This window comes from Lactuca serriola, chromosome 1 (assembly GCF_051521515.1).
Source record: "Lactuca serriola cultivar US96UC23 chromosome 1, Lser_US96UC23_V15, whole genome shotgun sequence".
Classification (NCBI taxonomy): Eukaryota; Viridiplantae; Streptophyta; class Magnoliopsida; order Asterales; family Asteraceae; genus Lactuca; species Lactuca serriola.
This window is the reverse complement of record NC_136408.1, coordinates 85,065,887-85,086,114: the sequence shown is the minus strand read 5'-3', so window position 1 is coordinate 85,086,114 and position 20,228 is coordinate 85,065,887. Positions and strand designations below refer to the sequence as shown.

The window sequence follows — 20,228 nt, the reverse complement described above, 5'->3', positions numbered from 1 at the left end:
TATCTAGGCTTTCTTGCCTATTCCTTGTTTGGTTGTGGCTCTAGAGTAAGATCATCTATTCGGGTAGCTATCTCACCTTTGGTTACTTATGCATTTAAATTTTTAATTCAAACATTCATGTTTGAGTTGTGATGAAATAAGAAGCATTCATTTTTATAAGCTAACAAACCATTCAATCTTTATTACATCGGACGATATGGGATAAATCACCGAATTGATATTTTTATTAGAACGAGTCTTAAGCCTTTAATATTAATAACTATTATTTTTAAACTATTATATCCTAAAAAATATATGGATTAAAAAGCTCCACCAAGCATTTAATCAACCCTTAACATAATGATAATCTTCATTATTCATTTTCTTTTTAATGTTTCCAGTAAATACGATAGCTTAAATTAATGCTTTAGTTTTATTTGGTCTTCATTTTTTTGTAGAGCGTACTCAAACTAATTCAATAAAGAGGAACATAGTAGAGTTTATTTAGTTTAAGAAAGAAAAAAAATAAACGGTGATCGATGATGAGTGTAAGAAGGAATGAATATATATATATATATATATATATATATATATATATATATATAGTTCCGGCGGGTACCCAACGGGTAACGGTTCCGAAAAAATGAGAACCGGAACCGCTTAAGGCTGTTCCAAAACATTAGGAACCAGAACCGGAACCAACAGTTTCTAGACGGTTCCGCTTTCGAAAACGGGTATCCTGTTCCGCTGCTCACCCCTAGTGGCACCACTCCTTGGGTGTGGCACGAAACCATACTTTTGTGGTAGTCGCTGACCTGTCGCTTGCGTGGCAGTAAACGGAATACAACTTTTGTGGCATCACTCCCTCCAACCTAATTTGGAGCTGACAATGACGAAAGAGAATCCATAGAGAAGTAAAGAAGCTCGCTTCTCCCCATATTCAACAAAACTTATGGATGTTGAAATAGTTTAATGTCAATGAAATACTTTAATTTCGTCACATAGTATTTTATGACTTCGAAATACTTTTAACTTCCTCATATATTTTTTGAGTGTGGAACTATGATGTGAGGAATTTAATTTGAATACTTTAATCTCTATGAAATACTGTAATGATATTGTTTTTTATGTCTTCGAAAAAACTTTAACTTCCTTAAATATTTTGTCAGTGTGGAACTATAATGTCTATGATGTGAGGGATCTAATTTTTCAAATTAAATTTGTGGAAAATGAAGTGTTTAATTTAATGTCATGGAAATAATACAACAAAACTTATTAGGTGAAAATCCTAAAATCGAGAAGAAAACATAACCCTTTTATATTTTTTTAAAAGGTAAATCTAATTTATGCCTTAATTGCTCCTGAATCAATTTATGCTCGAAAAAATGACTTGAATCCTCCACTTCAAGGAGAAAGACAGTATCTGATAACAAGTGTGAATCTACATTGATTGAAAGAAGGTCCATGGAACCATGTTTTTATAATAGAAATGTAATATAACGTTAATCTACACATGGAAAAAACTCATCTAACTAAACACGTAGAATCGACACCTGTTACCACTTATTAATCTTTTTAGAATGTTGGGTATGGGCAACGCACAAACACCGCACCCTTCATCCGTTTTTGGGCGTTATACAACTGCCGTTGCTTCCCGTTGACATCTCCACCTTCGTCTAATATCGTTTCTTTGTTTTTATCTAAAAACGTCGGTGTGACCGACCAGCCTTATGAAATAATTGTCCCCCATTTTAATTAATGGTGAGTTTGATTTCCCAAAGTAAATTCATCTTGATTTTCCATAAAACAATTTAATATATCTAATTCCAATCATCTTAACGAAGTAATTCATATATGGATACAAGAATTTGAGTCACGGCTAATGGAAAAAAATATTTAAAAAAAATAGTGATAGGCAAATTATATGGACCATCGCTTTTAAATTATATTTATTTTAATTGATATTTTTTTAAATTATGTTTTATTTTTGCTATTAAAATTATATTTGTCTTAGATGGTATTTTTTTTTTTTTAACTTATGTTTGATAGTTGGTATTAAAAGTTAAAATTATAATTATTTTATATGATATTATTGATAACCATACCTGATATATAATCAAATCTTTTCAACTATTTTATTTATCATCCTAACAAATTGGACTAATTGGACCCCAGTAAATTTGAATCCTAGATTTGCCCTTCTTTTTATTAATAACACATTCATATATTTGACATAATCAACTATTGAAAACAAAACTAGACATTTATTAAACACAACTAATACTAACATATAGAAATCTCACTATATTTTCCTAAACATCCGTCAACAATCAACACATACAAAAAGAACCTAATCTACTAAAAAGGAAAAAAAATATATAAAAAGAAACAAGAAAGTATCCGATGCGGGACTCAAGTCTCAACGATACAAACTAATATCTACAACACACTAGGTATAAGACCCACATATTATATTAGTTTATTTAAAAAAAAAAAACTAAATATAAAATTCTAAACATTTGAGAGTTTGAATTTATAAGAAAAATGAAAAAAATATTAAATTATAAAAAATAAAGTGTTTTTTTCTAAATTTAAACAAATAATTTAGATAAATAAATAAAAGAAATTAATAAAGCTGTAATATAGTAATTTTGAAATTAAAAAGAAAGTTCATTAAAGAAATTAATATGCATTTATTATTGCACTTAAATATTATGTGAAATTAATAAAATAGAAAAACCATAAAGTGATATGTGTAATAGAAATTAATTTAAAATAACCACAAAATAATATTTGACAAATTGAATGAGAAAGACAGGCAGAAAAAAAAAAACATTCATTTATCATAGTAGAATTAGAGTAGATTTGTATTACTAGTATATTAGTATCTAGGAAAGAGTACAATCAATAACTGCAATAGTACAACAAATAACAACATCATCCATAGTTTCAGCCTATTCATTTGTGCCATTGAATTTTATTTAATCTTCATGGCTATCCTTCAACTTTACTTGATATGACTCCAACAACAACATTTTTTGATTACTTTAACCTACAACCAAACATACCAAATTAGGTAGTCTACTTTATATAATTCCAAGTTTATGATTGAATCGAATTAAGAAATAAACATATTTCTCAACATCAACGTACATATAGGATTTACCTGGACATACTTCTTTTTCCCTATCACACCTTTATAGACTATCCCGAAAGCCCCCTTTCCTAATTCATCCTTGAACCCATAGGTAGCTTCAACTAGTTCTTGATATGTAAAATGAGGCAGATTGGTTTCAACATCTTTAATTATTGAATATGTGTTTCTGGGCTTCTTCTTGTAGATTACAAAAAAAAACCCACACAAATCACACCAATCAATACAAAGATTACAAACACAGACGTACCTAAAAGGACCGATACCACAAGTACCAAACTTGTTTGATCTTTTCTTTCTCTGGGAAGCCGATGAGGGTTTTGGAAAGGACCATCAGCTATCCGGGATTTCACGAACGCCTTCACGTTATCTGTAGCACCCATAATCCCGTTAGAGAATGGAAGTCTCTTCTTCCAGAATTTGGTGTCCTTGTAAATTGCAATAGCACAAAAACAATCTTCCAAGCAGATACTTTTGCAGGTCTGTTCAATACTTGGATCCAAGTTTCCATAGTCTGAATGTACCCAATTAGTATTATTCAGCTCGAAGAAACCAAGCACGTCTCCTCCATTATCAGACTTACCTTCATGATAACAGCTTGGAGTAAATCTGGCTTGCAACCACCATTTGGATCATCTGGATTAACAATTGAGAACCCCCGTAGACATTTACAGTTTGGCCGCCCATCTTGGAGTTTGCAAACATTGTTAAACCCACAAGCTCCACTATCTATATTCCCACGGATGTCCTCACATATGTTCTCTGGTATATACAATACAACTTCCCAGCTTGCATTGCCTTTTAGTGTTTGAAATTGGGTAAAACATTCAACTTGCATTAACGAAAAGCTATACAGAGTTTATATACAAGGATTAAACTACGCACTATCTTTTAACATAAACCCAACTAATAGCTAACAATCTAACAGATTAACAGCTAATAGTGTCTTAACAACATACTTAACATAAGACTAACATGGACTAACGTCCGTTAAGTTATAATTCTAATATGCCCCCTCAAGATGGAACCGTAATGCTGTGAAGGACCATCTTGGATATGATTAGCTGCAATTTGAATCTAGGGAATGGCTTAGTTAAAATGCCAGCTAACTGATATTGAGTTTGAATAGGCATCAAACGAATAATTTTATCAATGATTTTATCACGTATGAAATGACAATCGATCTCGATATGCTTTGTGTGCTTGTGAAACGTTGGATTGGTTGCCAATTTGATTGCAGAATCATTTGTCACAGTAAATCAAATAAGAAGTGACGATGGGAATCCAAAATCATGAAGTAAATGTCGCAACCAAATGAGTTCACTTGTTACAGCAGCAACAGCTCGATAGTCTGCTTCAGTGGATGAACGAGAAACAATAGTTTGTTTCTTAGATTTCCATGAAATCAACGATTCACCTAAGAAAACACAAAATCCAATGACTGATCTACGAGTGTCAACACATCCTGCCCAATCCGAGCCACTAAAAGCTTTGAGCTGCAAAGAAGGTCTTGTAGAGAAAAATAATCCTTGACTCAGATTATGTTTAATGTATCTCAAAAGATGATGAACAGCTTGTAAATGTGGTTGTCTTTGTGTAGTTACAAACTGACTCAATCTATTCACAGCATAAGAGATATTTGGGCGTGTGATAGTGAGATACAATAGACGACCAATTAACCGTCTATATTGGGAAGGATCAGTAATAGGGTCACCTTCAAAATTGGAGCTTTTTAATTTTGGATCCATTGAATAATAAGTAGATTTTGATGCTAAAAAACCAGTATCTTGTAAGAGTTCAAGAGCATATTTTCGTTGACAAATGGAAATACAAGATTTTGACCGTGCTACTTCAAGACCCAAAAACATTTTTAAATTTCCCAAGTCTTTAAGCTTGAATTGTTGATTGAGACTATGTTTCAAAGCATTAATGCCTTCTCTTGAAGCTCCAGTGATGACAATATCATCCACATATACTAGCAAAGCCACATAAGGGGAACCACTTCCTTTGTAGAATAAAGAATAATCAGCTTTAGATTGTGTAAAGCCTTTGGAAATTAGGAAAGATGAGAACTTGGAATACCAATGGCGAGAAGCCTGTCGAAGATCATACAACGATTTATTTAGCTTGCAGACAAGAGGGGTAGAATGGGAATTTTTGTGATCAACTTTGTAGCCTTTTGGAATATCCATATAAACATCCTCTTCCAAATCACCATTTAGAAACGCATTATTTACATCTAGTTGTATCAATGGCTATGATTGTTGTGCAACTATGGCTAGTAACATCTTGACAGTGACAAGTTTGGCTACTGGTGAATATGTATCAAGAAAGTCAACACCTTCAAGCTGACTGAATCCTTTGGCAACTAGTCTTGCCTTATATCGCTCAATTGATGTAACGCCCGCAGATTCGGGCTAGTCAATTTAGAGGCAATAGGGGTCGAAAACGACTTTTCGACAAAAAGATTATTTAGAATAAATAATCTTAACCAAGTTGTAGAATATGTCACAGGGTTTTCGTACATATAAAGAACGCCGAAATCCGAGTTATAACGAAAAAGTTATGACCCGTCGAAGTTTCGCGTCGGAACCGGCACGGCACCGGGAAGCGTAAATAGTAAATTTATGATAGAGCGAGATTTAGATTTAGCGCTCTAAACGAAAGTCGTAGAATATGTTAAACTAAGAACTTCGATAAAAAGAACGCCCAAATCTGACTTCGTATGAAGAAGTTACGATTTTTCGAAGTTTCGGATTAGCAATGTACAGTCCGAAATTCGAATATTAGATCGAGCGATTTTTAGCCGACACAACCTAAACGAGAATTGAAGATCTCATTATTAGTAGCGTAACAATAAAAAGACAGACGAAAATAGACATCGGATGAAGAAGTTATGGGATTATAACGGACCAATCCTGTCCCGGCCTGTTAAAAATATAACTTTAAAAATAAATTCAAAATTAGCCGAAAGAGTCTAAACGAAAGTTGTAGAGTGCGTCTCCACCTACGCATGGATATAAAGAACGTCAAAAACGGAGTTCGTATGAACGAGTTACAAATTATAATAGCATATTTACATATTAAAATAAAGTATAAATCATATATACGTACACATATATATACATATGTATATATCATTAGAAAGGTATCGACGATGCGGTCATTATAAGACTAATGTTGAGTTCTTTCGACATTAGTTTAGTACAAATATCTTTAAATCTATTTAAAATAGTATTATAACGGGGTGTTTAGTTGTTTATATAACTATAAGGTCATTAAGTAATTATGGGGGGTAGTTTTTGTAAATTCAATTACTATAAATAAGAGGCTTGGGCTCTCATATTTCTTGCACCATTCTCTTGATTCAAGAGTCTTTCTCTCCTTATCCCCGAGCATTTCGGTCCCTCGTGATTCGACTTCTCTTTCTGTAGTTTTAGTATAGTAAGGTGAGCGCTGAAGCGCTGCACGAATCTTTCTTAGAAAGATTCAGCGACGAAGTTTTGCCCCTACAGAGCCCGACTCCTAGCTAAAATCCCCCTTGTAAGTAAGTTATGTTTACCCTATTTTAAATATAGTTTATATTTAAAATTAGTATTGTTATTATAAATTTATAATAAATATTTGAGCTATTATTATGACTTATATAAGTGTCGTTATAATATCTTTTTAACTACTCGCGGTACGGGGAATCTGGTTTAAAGGGCCGCATAGGGTTGTTGGATTTCAGAAGTGCTATATGCCAAAATGGTCCTGCCCTCCGGTGTTTTATGTCTGGCCCCTGTCTGTACATAGTGGTTGGAAAGTATTGTTTAAACGCTTATATAATAATAATAATAATAATAAGACTAATAATTAGTCACGGTAAATATTAGACTAAAATCTAGTGGTAATAATACTGGGTTTCGTCGAAGGAAATTATTTTAAAGTAAACGAAGCGATGTCCGAGTACCGAGTCACCACCTTCTCAAGTGAGTGCATAGTTACTTTCATCTTACACATAGATATGAAGTATTTAATATATATTACGTGTTGTGAGTGCATAGTCCCTTTCATCTTACACATAGATATGAAGTATTTTATATAAACTACGTGCTATGTGTGCACATTATCTGAATACTTGCTGTCTATGCTGGTTGAACGTTTTATACATGTTTTAAAGGACTTAAACTGTATACGTATTTTATATATACGAAAATGTTGGGTATGAGATGGGTAGATGAATGATGAGAGATAGAAGATGACGTGAGTATACATTGGCAGCTACAGACTTAGTGCCTATGGGACAAACACCGGTAGCTATGGACTTAGTACCTTTTAGACGTTGGTAGCTATGGATTTAGTACCTGTTGGGAATTGGTAGCTATGGACTTAGTACCTATTAGTTAGACGCTGGTAGCTAAGGATTTAGTACCTGTAGGAATTGGTAGCTATGGACTTAGTACCTGTTGAACATTGGTAGCTATGGACTTAGTACCTATTAGATAAAGACTGGTAGCTATGTATTTAGTACCCGATGAATAGACTATAGCAGCTATGGAATTAGTGCTTTATGAACGAACATTGGCAGCTATGGATTTAGTGCCAGTCCCATAACCCTGGAAGTAAGGGACTTCGGAATAAACGAATGCAGGATAGATGACTCTTAGGTTAAATCCTTAAAGAGTAAAGAAGATAATGGGGATGGGTAATTGGGTCGATTGTTTGATTGAACATAATAATTATATTATTGTGGGTTGAAAACCCTATGTACTCACCAGGTTTCCCAACCTGACCCACTCAGTTTATGTATATCACAGGTGACGAAGTGAAGTGACATTACACTGAGAGATTTAAAAGAGATGTAGATCACTAGTGTAAATCATTGTAAGTTCTGTTTATGCTTATGTTTCGGTATTAACGATGACATCCCAAACATTTTAAAATGAAATAAATACGTTTCTTCGAAAATGTTTTAATAACGTATTTACCATGTTTTTCTGGGAACAAATTCCGCAACCTTTTTATAAAATGAAGTACTCTGATTTTTATAAAGCATAAACAAAATCGGTCTTTTCTGGCCGTGATTTTGGGGATGTCACAATTGAAACATCTAATTTTCGTTTAATTTTGAATACCCACCTACAACCCAATGGTTTTCTGTCATGAGGCAAAGGAACTACTTTCCATGTATCATTAACTTCCAAAGCAGTGAGTTCATCATTAATAGCATTTTGCCATTCAATTGACTTTATGGCTTCAGAATAAGCTTTTGGTTCAAGTTGAGATGAAACAGACAAGGTATTGTAACATCCGGATTCCCAGGTATATTATTTTATTCTTTTATTTTTGGAGGTTGTGAAGGGACTCGGCGAGTCGGTGCTTAGACTCGCCGAGTAGGGTCGCGGATTCTTATCCGGGTTCATGACTGGACTCGACGAGTCCATGCTGTTTAATGAAACCCTAATTTCCTGGGGTTGGGACCTATTTAAAGGCCCTTAGGGCCGTCATTTTCGGCTACCAAACCCCAGAGAGAAACCCTAAAGGAGCTAGAGCGTTTGTGAGAGGAAAGGAGCCATTTCTTGATCTTTGAAGTTGATTCTTGCAAGAAAGAGGTGATTCCAACTTAGAGGAGACCAAGGAGGTTGTGCATCTGTGGATTTCGAGCAAGAGACTTCATCTTTGAGGTATTATATTGCCCTTTTAACTGTTTTGTTGAAGGAATTCATAGATGTAGAGCTTTATGACCTTTATTGGAAGAAAATTGTGAGGATATGGCCCTTAATCACTTTGAGACTTCAGATCTGGACCCATAGCGGTCTAAAGAGCTTATCTCAGCTTGCTTTATGTTGAGCTATGGAGGTGTTGAGCTAAGGATATTACTTTTAGGGCTAAATCACCAAGTGAAGCCTCCTAGACGCCCCATGAGTGTCAAGATTCGAACTTTACGTGTTTATCAGGCTTGGGAAGGTCAAATCTATGGATCAAAGGAACAGATCTGACCTCAGGAGGCCATTTGAGTTTGTGCATGGCATGAACTCGCCGAGTCCAAGGGCATACTCGGCGAGTAGGGTTGGGGTTTCCCGTAAATCACTCAGTGAGTGGACTTGCCGCGTTGGGTGAATAACTCAGTGAGTCAGAGGGGGATTAGAGGACTAGAGTTCAAAGCGGAACTCACCGAGTTGATCTTGAGACTCGGCGAGTTGAGTCGTGGTGGCCCCGTGATTCATGCCAGGTGTGACTCGTCAAGTAAGGGGAGGAACTCGACGTGCCAAGCGAGACTAGAGAGTTAGTGGACACGTGTAGACTCGCCGAGTCGCCCAAGTGCACTTGACGAGTCGGGTTAAAGTTTCACCATTGACTTTTGTTGACTTTTAGGATTTGGTCAACAATGTGGCCTTCGAGCCAAAAGAGGGGTAAAATGGTCTTTTGCCGTCTGAGGGTGCCAAGAGAGGGTTGAATCTAGTCCCAAGAGTTATATTTATGAGAATATTTACTTTATGTGATTAGGCGGAGGCTAGATCATATTTCTACCGAGTCAGAGATTTACCGAGACATCTGAGGTGAGTCTTCTCACTATACTTTACCTAGTGTGGTATAGAGATATGTGACAATGTATTTTAGAGTTATGTGCCAATATATTTGCATGATTATTTATGTGTTGAGATTTATTGTGATATGTGATATGTGATATGCATGATTCAGAGTATACAGAGTAGGACCAATGGGTCCATAGAGTTAGGGCTAGAGGGCCCATAGAGAGTTGGGACTAGAAGGTTCCACTGAGACACATTGACCAGAGGGTCAACAGAGTTATAGTCTCGAGTGGCTAATATGTGTTAGAGTGGTATTTTGGGGAACTCACTAAGTAATTATGCTTACAGTGTTATATGTTGTGTTTCAGGTACTAATGGTGATCGCGGAAGGCGCCGGCATGACTCGTACACACTCACAATGGAGTTCATATGTTTTGATCTTAGGGTTTTATATTAAGATAATGAAGATACAATGTTTTAAAATGTGGATGTGAATGAAATTATGTGGTTTTTAAGATGTGAAAAATTGTTTAAATTTTTACGGTGTTACAGGTATAAACTTTATGTGTTGAAGAATGTTTGTCATATGAAATGCCATCTGATAAAGGATAGCGAGTATTATGTTAAGGCAAAGGTATTCCTTGTAAAAGATGACAATGCTAATCTTGTAAATAGGCTAGAGGAACACGATTACGAACAGGTCTATTTGGTAAAATGTGTTCAGGTACAAGTTCAGGCTGAGAATTATGAGAATTTGCATAATCATATTGTGGTGAATGTGGCTCAGGTGAAACAGGTGAAGAAGGTGAATTTGGTTCAAATGAATTGTCAATAAAAGAATCAAAAACATTTTATAGAACAATTGGAATAACATGTTGAGCAAAAGGATCAATTTGATCTTTGAAAGCAGTATGTTGATAAGGGAAAATTGTTTCATGGAAAATTACATCTCTTGACAAAAATACCCTTTTTGTTTCCAAATCAAGTAATTTGTAACCTTTGACACCAATAGGGTAACCAAGAAAAACACAAGCAGTGGCATGTGCTTCAAACTTTGTTCTTGCAGCTTGTAATGTGGATGCAAACACAAGACATCCAAAAGAGCGTAGAATAGAATAATCTGGTTTCACATGATAAAGCACTTCAAAAGGAGAAAGATGATCGAGAACTTTTGAAGGTGTTCTATTAATCAAATAAGTAGCACATGATAAGCATTATGTCCAATAATCAACAGGAATCTTGGATTAAATGAATAAAGCACGTGCAACATTATATAATGTTGATGTTTACGTTCTACTACTGAATTTTGTTGAGGTGTTTGAACATTTGAACACTGATGAAACACACCTTTTTCATTGAAAAAATCAACAAACTTTAACTCATGTGCATTATCAGAACGAAACACTTTGATGTGAGCTCCAAATTGATTCAAAACCATTGAAAAGAACTTTGGTATAACATGTTGAACCTCTGATTTATGTTTAATCAAATATATCCATGTGAATCTTGAATGATAATCTGTTAGTCTATATTATTAGCCCGCTTGTTTATGGGCCCTTTTTGTCTTTAGCCCATTAGGGTTTCTGTCTAGCTAGTATTTATATTCGCTTTATTCCTTTTAGTCTTTATGCTTTTCTCTGAGAACCCTTGTAATTTCTCTTTGATATAATCATATGAAAATGTTATCATGGTATCAGAGCTGAGGTTTGATACGTTGTTAGAAGTCTTTGTAGCAGTCAGCTGTGGCGCGGATCAAAATTTTCTAGGGTTACTGTAGCATGCTGTTTTCGTTCATTATCACTGGTATTCATCTTTTTTGATATGTTGATTCGTTGCTGCTGTTGATTTGTTGCTGCTGTTGATTCGTTGTTGCTGTCGGTTCGTTGCTACTGTCCATTCGTTGCTACTGTTGGTTCGTTGCTGTTGTTGGTTCATAATTGCTTCGATTGCTTCTGCTGGTTTGTTACTCCTTTCATTCTCAGATTATTATATTTGTCATTGTGGTTATTCATTCACTATCAACATGACTGGAAAGGATGATTCCCTTCAGTCAATTAGTACTCGTTTGGATGGAAAGAATTATACGTATTGGAGTTCTGTTATGAAGAACTTCCTTCGTGGGAAGAATATGTGGGGCTATGTCACTAGAACTAAAGCCAAACCCTCAGTGCCTCAAACTGAGAATTTTGATATGTTGCTTGATGCTTGGGAGACTGATAACTCCAAGGTTATTACTTGAATCAATAACTCTATTACTCAGTCCATTGGTATGCAGTTGGCTAAGTATGATACAGCAAAGGAAGTTTGGAATCACTTGGAGAGACTGTATACTCAGTCCAATTTTGCTAAACAATACCAATTGGAATATGATATTCGTGCCCTTCAACAGAATGACTAGAGCATTCAAGATTTCTATGCTGCTATGTCTGATCTCTGGGATCAATTGGCTCTTACTGAATCTAAAGAGTTAAAAGATTTTGAGCCTTACATTGCTAGGAGGGAAGAACAATGCTTGGTTCAGTTCTTGATGGCCTTGCATTATGATTTTGAAGGTCTTCGTGGAACGATTCTTCATCGCTCTCCTCTTTCTTCAGTTGATTCAGTTGTCCATGAGTTAATTGCATAAGAGACTCGTATCAAGTCCCATGTAGATAAAGGGTTTAAAGCAACCTCTACTCCTACTCCCACTCCTGTTATGCTTCCTATCTCCTCCAGTCAATCTCGACAACCTTCAAGAGTCGCTTATGATGAGTGTGCATTCTGCAAACAGAAGAATCGTTGGAAAGCTCAGTGTCCATTGTTAGTTAACAAGGGTAAATATGGTCAATCTCAGCCAGGGCAACAAAATAGGTCTGGTCAACAGAAGCATCAGTCTCATTCCTCTGGTACTCCACCATAGATCCCTCGTCCTCCACAGTTTGTTACTGCTGCTGTTCCACTAGTTGACACAGAATCTGTTGAACATATGCCACCATCTGCATTGGATCCCAAGGTGTTTGAGAGCTTTAGACAGTATTTGGCTTCTAATCCCACTGCCATGTCTGCATCTATGTCTCACTCTGGTCCTTCTTCTTCTGACACTTCAGGTATTCCCTCATCGTTGTGGATTTTAGATTCTGGTGCAACCCATCATATGACTCCTCATTTGTCATCATTTACTTCATTGTCGCAAGTGTCATCCATTTCTGTTAAGTCTTCTAGTGATACATCTATGCTAGTTGAGGGTGTTAGGTCTATATCTGTTTCTCATATTACTCTTCATGATGTTTATTACATTCCCAAACTAACTTTGAACCTTGCCTCAGTCAGTCAGTTATGCAAGTCTGGTAACTGGGTGTTCTTTTCTGATTATGTCTGTGTTATACAGGATCAACACACCTAGAAGGTGAGTGGGATCGGTTGTAGGGTGGGGAAACTATATGTCTTGGAGGTCCTCAAAGTATCTGCTGTTGTTGCTTCCAGCATTGATTTATCTTCTTTTCGTTTGTGTCCTTTGTCGTCTGAGTTTTATCTTTAGCATTCTCGTTTAGGACATGTGTCTGTATCACGGTTGAATTTATTAGCATTTAGTGGTGTTTTGGGTCATTTAAACTCTTGTGATATTTCTGATTGTAGTGGTTGCAAACTAGAAAAATTTTCTGCTTTACCCTTCAATAAAAGTATGTCTTGTTCTACTGCTCCTTTTGATATTATTCATTCTGATGTGTGGGATCCTGCACCAGTATCCACAAAGGGTGGGTCAACCTATTATGTATCTTTTATAGATGATTATACTCGATATACATGGGTTTATCTTATGAAACACAGATCTGATTCCTTTGGTATTTACAACAATTTTAGAGCTCTTGTTAAAACTCAACATTCGGGTGTGATTAAGTGCTTCAGGTGTGACTTAGGGGGAGAATATACCTCTAATGATTTCACTCAATTACTTGCTTCTGGTGGTACCATACACCAATCTTTGTGTACTGACACACCTCAGCAAAACGGTGTGGCAGAACGAAAACATCGTCATATTGTTGAGACTGCCCGCTCTTTGCTCCTGTCTGCACAGGTCCCTAGTGCCTTTTGGGGAGAAGCAGTCCTAACTGTTGTGTATGTGATTAATCGTATCCCTACTTTATTGAATTCATGAATATCTCCTTTTGAGAAGTTATATGGTCATCCACCAGACTACTCTTCCTTACTATTTTTTGGATGTACTTCTTTTGTTCTTCGTCCTCATGTTGAAAGGAACAAGTTGGGGTCGAAATCTGCTATTTGTGTATTTTTGGGGTATGGGATTGGTCAGAAAGGATACCATTGCTATGATCCTGTGAGTCAGAAGTTATATGTTTCTTGGCACGTTACTTTTTTGGAACATATTCCTTTCTAATCGATTCCTGCTACAGCCCACAATGTAACAAAGTCTGATCTTCTGCGTATTGATCCTTTTAATGAAGATATAGAGGTTCAAGACTCATCTATGCCACATGATCCCTCGACACATGACACACCCACTTCTTCAGAGGGTGCCTCAACTCCACCTGTTCCTGAGCCTGATCCTCCGATTATTGAAGTTGAGGATCCTCCTCCACCACCACCCCTCAGGAGACCTTCTCGTCATGTCAAGTCCACCAAGCTACCAGATTTTTCTTACTCTACATATTTAGGACCGTTTGCTTCATTTATAGCAAGCATCCATCATCTGTCTGAACCTGAATCATATAGAGAAGTTGTTTCAGATCCTCTTTGGCAGAATGCTATGGTTGAAGAACTCACTGCTCTTCATCAGACTCATACATGGGATTTGGTTTCTCTTCCTCCCGGGAAACATACGATAGGTTGTCGTTGGGTGTACAAGATAAAAACAAAAGTTGATGGCTCTGTTGAACGATATAAGGCTAGACTTGTAGCAAAAGGGTATTCCCAACAGTATAGTTTTGACTACGAGGAGACATTTGCCCCAGTTGCAAAGATGACGACAGTTCGTACTGTGATTGCAGTTGCATCCGTTCGACAGTGCAAGAACTTTCAAATGGATGTCAAGAATGCCTTTTTGAATGGTGACCCTCATGAAGAGATTTATATGACCCCTCCTCCATGAATTCAACATCGACCAGGCGAGGTTTGTCGGCTTCACAAAGCTTTGTATGGGCTCAAGCAAGCCCCTCGTGCTTGGTTTGAGAAATTCTCCATAGTGATTACCTCTCTTGGATTTGTCCAGAGTAATCACGACTCTGCTCTGTTTGTTAGATGCTCGAGTGCAGGACATATTCTTCTGTCCTTATATGTGGATGGCATGATTATTACAGGTGATGACCATGGTGGTGTTGAGTCTTTGAAGCATGATCTAGCTCGTCGATTTGCTATGAAGGATTTGGGCTTGCTGCGTTATTTCTTGGGTATTGAGGTCGCTCAGTCTAAGAAAGGGTACCTTCTTTCCCAGACTAAATATATATCTGACTTGTTTACACGGGCGGGACTTTCTGACAATCAGACTGTTGATACCCCTCTTGAAACCAATGCTCGATACTCTCCTACTGATGGTATTCCTTTGTCTGATCTGAATCTTTATCGTACTGTGGTGGGAAGTTTGGTTTATCTCACAGTCACTTGTCCAGATATTGCTCATGCTATTCATATTGTCAATCAATTTGTTACTGCACCTACTTCTGTTCATTGGGGAGCTGTTCTTCGTATTATGAGATATCTTTGTGGCACTCAGTTTCAGACTCTCTTGTTTTCCTCGACATCTTCTCTTGAGTTACGTGCCTATAGTGATGCTGATTGGGATGGTGATCGTCATGATCGTAAGTCAACCACTGGATTTTGTGTATTTCTTGGAGAGTCTCTTATTTCATGGAAGAGCAAGAAACAGGATGTTATCTCTAGATCTTCCACAGAGGCTGAATATCGTGTTATGGCTGTAACTACATGCGAGATTATCTGGTTACGATGGCTGCTTGCGGATATGGGAGTTTACATTTCTTCACCTACTCCCTTGAATTGTAATAATAAAAGTGCGATACAAATTGCGAAGAATTCTATTTTTCATGAGCGGACAAAGCACATTGAGATTGATTGTCATTTTACTCGTCATCATCTGCAGCTTGGGACCATTTCGCTTCCATTTGTTTCATCAACTTTGCAGCTTGCAAATATTTTTACGAAGGCTTTATCAGCTTCTCGGTTTCGGTTCTTATGTGACAAACTCTCAATGCTTATTGCTGCGGCATTGTGAGTTTGAGGGGGGGGATGTTAGTCTATATTATTAGCCCGCTTGTTTACTGGCCCTTTTTGTCTTTAGCCCATTAGGGTTTCTGTCTAGCTAGTATTTATATCCGCTTTATTCCTTGTAGTCTTTATGCTTTTCTCTGAGAACCCTTGTAATTTCTCTTTGATATAATCATATGACAATGTTATCATAATCAACTATGGTGACAAAATATCGATGCTCTTGATATGAATTAACATGATAGGGTCCCCAAATATCACAATGAATATGATCGAAAGATTTACTAGCAACATTGTTTCTACATACAAAAGGAGATCTCTTTTGTTTTGCTAATGGACAGATCATACAAACATGTTTATCTGCCTTTTTATTCAATGATAACTCATTACTAATATGCATGAGTTTCTTATTTGAAGGATGCCCAAACCTTTGATGTTATTGCTGTAGAGAAATAGTGTTGATAGAACTAGTTTGTAACTCTTGATCAAGCAGATATAGACCTTCCTTCACACTACCCTTGCCCATCATCATCTTGTTGTTTATCTGTTGTATAAGGGCATAATCATGATAAAGAGCAACCATGACATTTTTGTCCTCAGTTAGGGAAGTAACTGAATTGAGATTCAACTCAACTTGAGGAACATAAAGAACATTTTTGAGGATAAGATGATTATTCAGTTGTAAATTACCCACTAAATGCACTTGGATAAGCATTTGATTTGGTAATTTGACACGAGTATTAAAAACCTTTTTAGTATTAATAAAAAGTTTTTCATCATTACAAATGTGTCTAGTAGCTCCAGAGTCTATGATCCAAACAATAGACTTATAATTGCCAGATGCAGTATTCAGAATATAATGGTTACCTGCTTTAAATTCTTGAGTAGTAACTGCATTGGAAGAAGCTAATTTCCCTGAAAACATAGCAATAAATTACTTGCACTTCTCATCACTTAGCCCGGTTACAACATCATTAAAACCAAAGAAAGAAGAACCGTTCACTTGATCAGTAGAAACAAAATTAGCTCTTGAATGGTTATTACCATTTGTGAACTTGAAACCAGGTGGAAATCCATGCAATCTGTAACATTTTTCTTGTGTATGACCCGATTTCTTGCAATGAGTGCAATAAACTTGATTCTTTTTGAAATTCTTATGCTGATTATTCTTAACAGATTTTGATCCATTTGTGTCTCGAACATTAAAAGCAACAACAGATTGAGACATTTGAGAAACACTTACAGACCTCTGTCGCTCTTCTTGAATGATAAGAGAAAAAATGAGATTAACACTTGGAATAGGATCCATTAATAAGATCTGACCACAAATTTGTGAGAAATCATCATTCAGACACATAAGAAAATTCATAGCCTGCTCTGTTTCTTTGGCTCCACTACAGGTGCATAAACCACAAGTACGATGCCTATTGTAATTTACCAATTCTTCCCATAGCACCTTTAATTTGGTGAAGTATGTACTTATAGTATTTCCTCCTTAAGTAACATTCATGATATCATGTTTGATTTGGAAAATTCTAGGGCCATTACTTTGCTGAAAACGATCATTAAGTTCTTTCCAAATATCCTTTGCAGTCTTGAGATAGATCACTGATGCTGCAATTTCTTTCGAAATCGAATTGAGGATCCAAGAGATAATAATGTTGTTGTTACAAGACCAGGATTTGTATCGGACAATATCTATTGTAGGTGGCTGATTAATCGTTCCATCAATGAAATCTAACTTGTTTTTCACTGATAGAGCTATGGTCATAGCACGACTTCAAGAACTATAATTGTCTCCAGTAAGAATTTGAGAAGCAAGAACGGTTCCTGGATTGTCTGAATGGTGGATCCAGTAAGGATCATCTGAATTCTCTTGAATATTGCATTGCTTTGTGCCTTCACTCATGATGAAGATCAAACAATCGAAACCTAGAATTCAATGAGAAAGGAATTGAAAATTTCAATTAACAGAGTAATCGAAATGAAACAAAATTGAATCCGATTGAATAAAATCGGATGATGAATTGAAAAAGAAAACAAGATGAATGATCGATGAGATGAACAATCTATGAACGAATAATATTCATTGTAGATGGGGAAACTGTTCTGATACCATTTTAGTGTTTCAAATTGGGTAAAACATTCAACTTGCATTAACGAAAAGCTATACATAGTTTATATACAAGGATTAAACTACGCACTATTTTCTAACATAAACCCAACTAATAGCTAACAATCTAACAGATTAACAACTAACAGTGTCTTAACAACATACTTAACATAAGACTAACGTGGACTAATTCCCGTTAAGTTATAATTCTAATATTGCCAGTGGAATTCTTAGGGTAGTAGTATTGTCTAAAGACTCCATCAGAATCGAGTGTGGCTCTGTGATAATAATCTCCAGAAGGAACTGAGCCCCTTCGAGTAAGATACAACCTTTCGCCATTTCTTCTCAAAATATACATGTACCCCATTACATCAAAGATCACTCGTTTGCCAGAATTTGTTGAGTTGGAGTCATCACTAGTACCACTACGATATATAGTAATCAACTAAAGGATTACCTGAAAGTATATTTCATGTATTAAGAAGAAGATTTCCATCTTGAAGCAGACGTAACTGGAATCGTCCACTAGAGAAGTTTGTTGCACTGATTGTTGAATTCATCCCTCCGCCTCTCTCTATAACCTGAGTAGGCAACAGTGTGTCTGCCGGATAATCAAAACTATCCTATATCTTGCGAGAATTGCTACCAAAAATTACGAACTTACCTGTATCATTCATAAAACCTGATGCAATAGCGGAAATGGACCCAGATCTCCATACCTGTGTACCCTGAGGATGAGTGAGTACGAGTCCACTTTCACCAAGTAGCTCAACTTTGGATCCTGTAGGCACCATTTGACCTTCTTCTAGATACCAAATGATCGTCTTGTCAGGTATCTTGTCATACCTTATGGATAACAAGAAATTATCGGTCCCTTGAACTTGTTGGAACCCAAAGGCAAATTCACCGGAAGATGAAAGTCATGGTTTGACATCGGCTGTGGCGGTGTGTTTCTGCTGTGCAGCTATGAAATGTAGGAAAATAGTTACAAAGACAAGACGCAGTAGGATTAGAGCCATATGTAACTGGTGGAATCAGGGGCGGTCCTAGCTAGGTGCCCGATGTGGCACCGGCAACACCTAGCTTCCGCACACGTAGTAGAAAAAATTTCGTTTTATTTTTTTTTTATTTTTTTTTTAATTTTTCCTATTGTGCCACTACGTAAAAAAAAACCCTAAACCCTAAAAAAATTCATGCAACTACTAAAAAAGTTTTGTGCAACTAGCCAACTACATAAAAAAAATATTGTCACTGTATCGGGAATTACCAAACGAAAAAAAAAAAAATAATAACGAGCCCAAATGCCCAATGTTTTAATCAATTATTGTCTAATAGTCCAATTGCCCAAAGCCCAAAATAAAACTTAATTGGATAAATTAGCAATTGGGCTAATTGCTTGTAAAAAATAGCCCAATCTTAATTAACTGAGTGTTAATTTGAGTTTTATCGGTAGAAAAAAAAATCACGATTACAAAATCCAAAATTCGACTACTCGTCTACTCGACTTCCTGATTTGTGTGACCTCACAATCGTTCATGACTTGATCGTTTTGATTGTTGGATCAATCACAATCCTTGTCTCCTTGATCGATTTCAACAATTGTCTTGAAGACTTGAAGCATTGAAGCAAGTATCGACTAATCGACCCTTTGGCCTTTTCTGTCTTTTTTCAATTTCTACACTAGAATGAAACAAGTAAGTTCTACTACCAATTCATTAAGATATTTGAAATTGATATGTTTTTTAGAAGTTATTGATTGACTTGGGTGAAATTGATTTGTTTTATTAAAGTTATATTGTTTGCTTATGTGCAATAGCTATGTTTTTTATTGAATTGATTGTTTGATTAGGTGAAATTGATATGTTTTATTGAATTTATTGTTTAATTAGGTGAAAGCAACTTATTTTATTGAATTGATTGTTTGATTAGGTGTAATTGTTATGTTTTTATTGAATTTATTGTTTGATTAGGTGAAAGCAACTTGTTTAATTGAAGTCATTGTTTGATTAGGTGTAATTGTTATGTTTTTATTGAATTTATTGTTTGATTAGGTGAAAGCAACTTGTTTAATTGAAGTCATTGTTTGATTAGGTGTAATTAACTAATTGTTATGTTTTTATTGAATTCATTGTTTGATTAGGTGTAATTGTTATGTTTTTATAGGTTAAACTAAGTGGTTTTTTTTACCAAAAGACAAAGACGTAATCCTAATGAAAGTGGTGAAGAATGTTCCCAAATATCAATCACCAAT

General features: G+C 36.0%; 1 pseudogene; it reads right to left on the bottom strand.

Moving 5' to 3' along the window:
• Positions 1-2,867: 2,867 nt before the first annotated feature.
• Positions 2,868-18,996, bottom strand: LOC145058012 (G-type lectin S-receptor-like serine/threonine-protein kinase LECRK3; annotated as a pseudogene).
• Between the last annotated feature and the right edge of the window lie 1,232 nt (positions 18,997-20,228).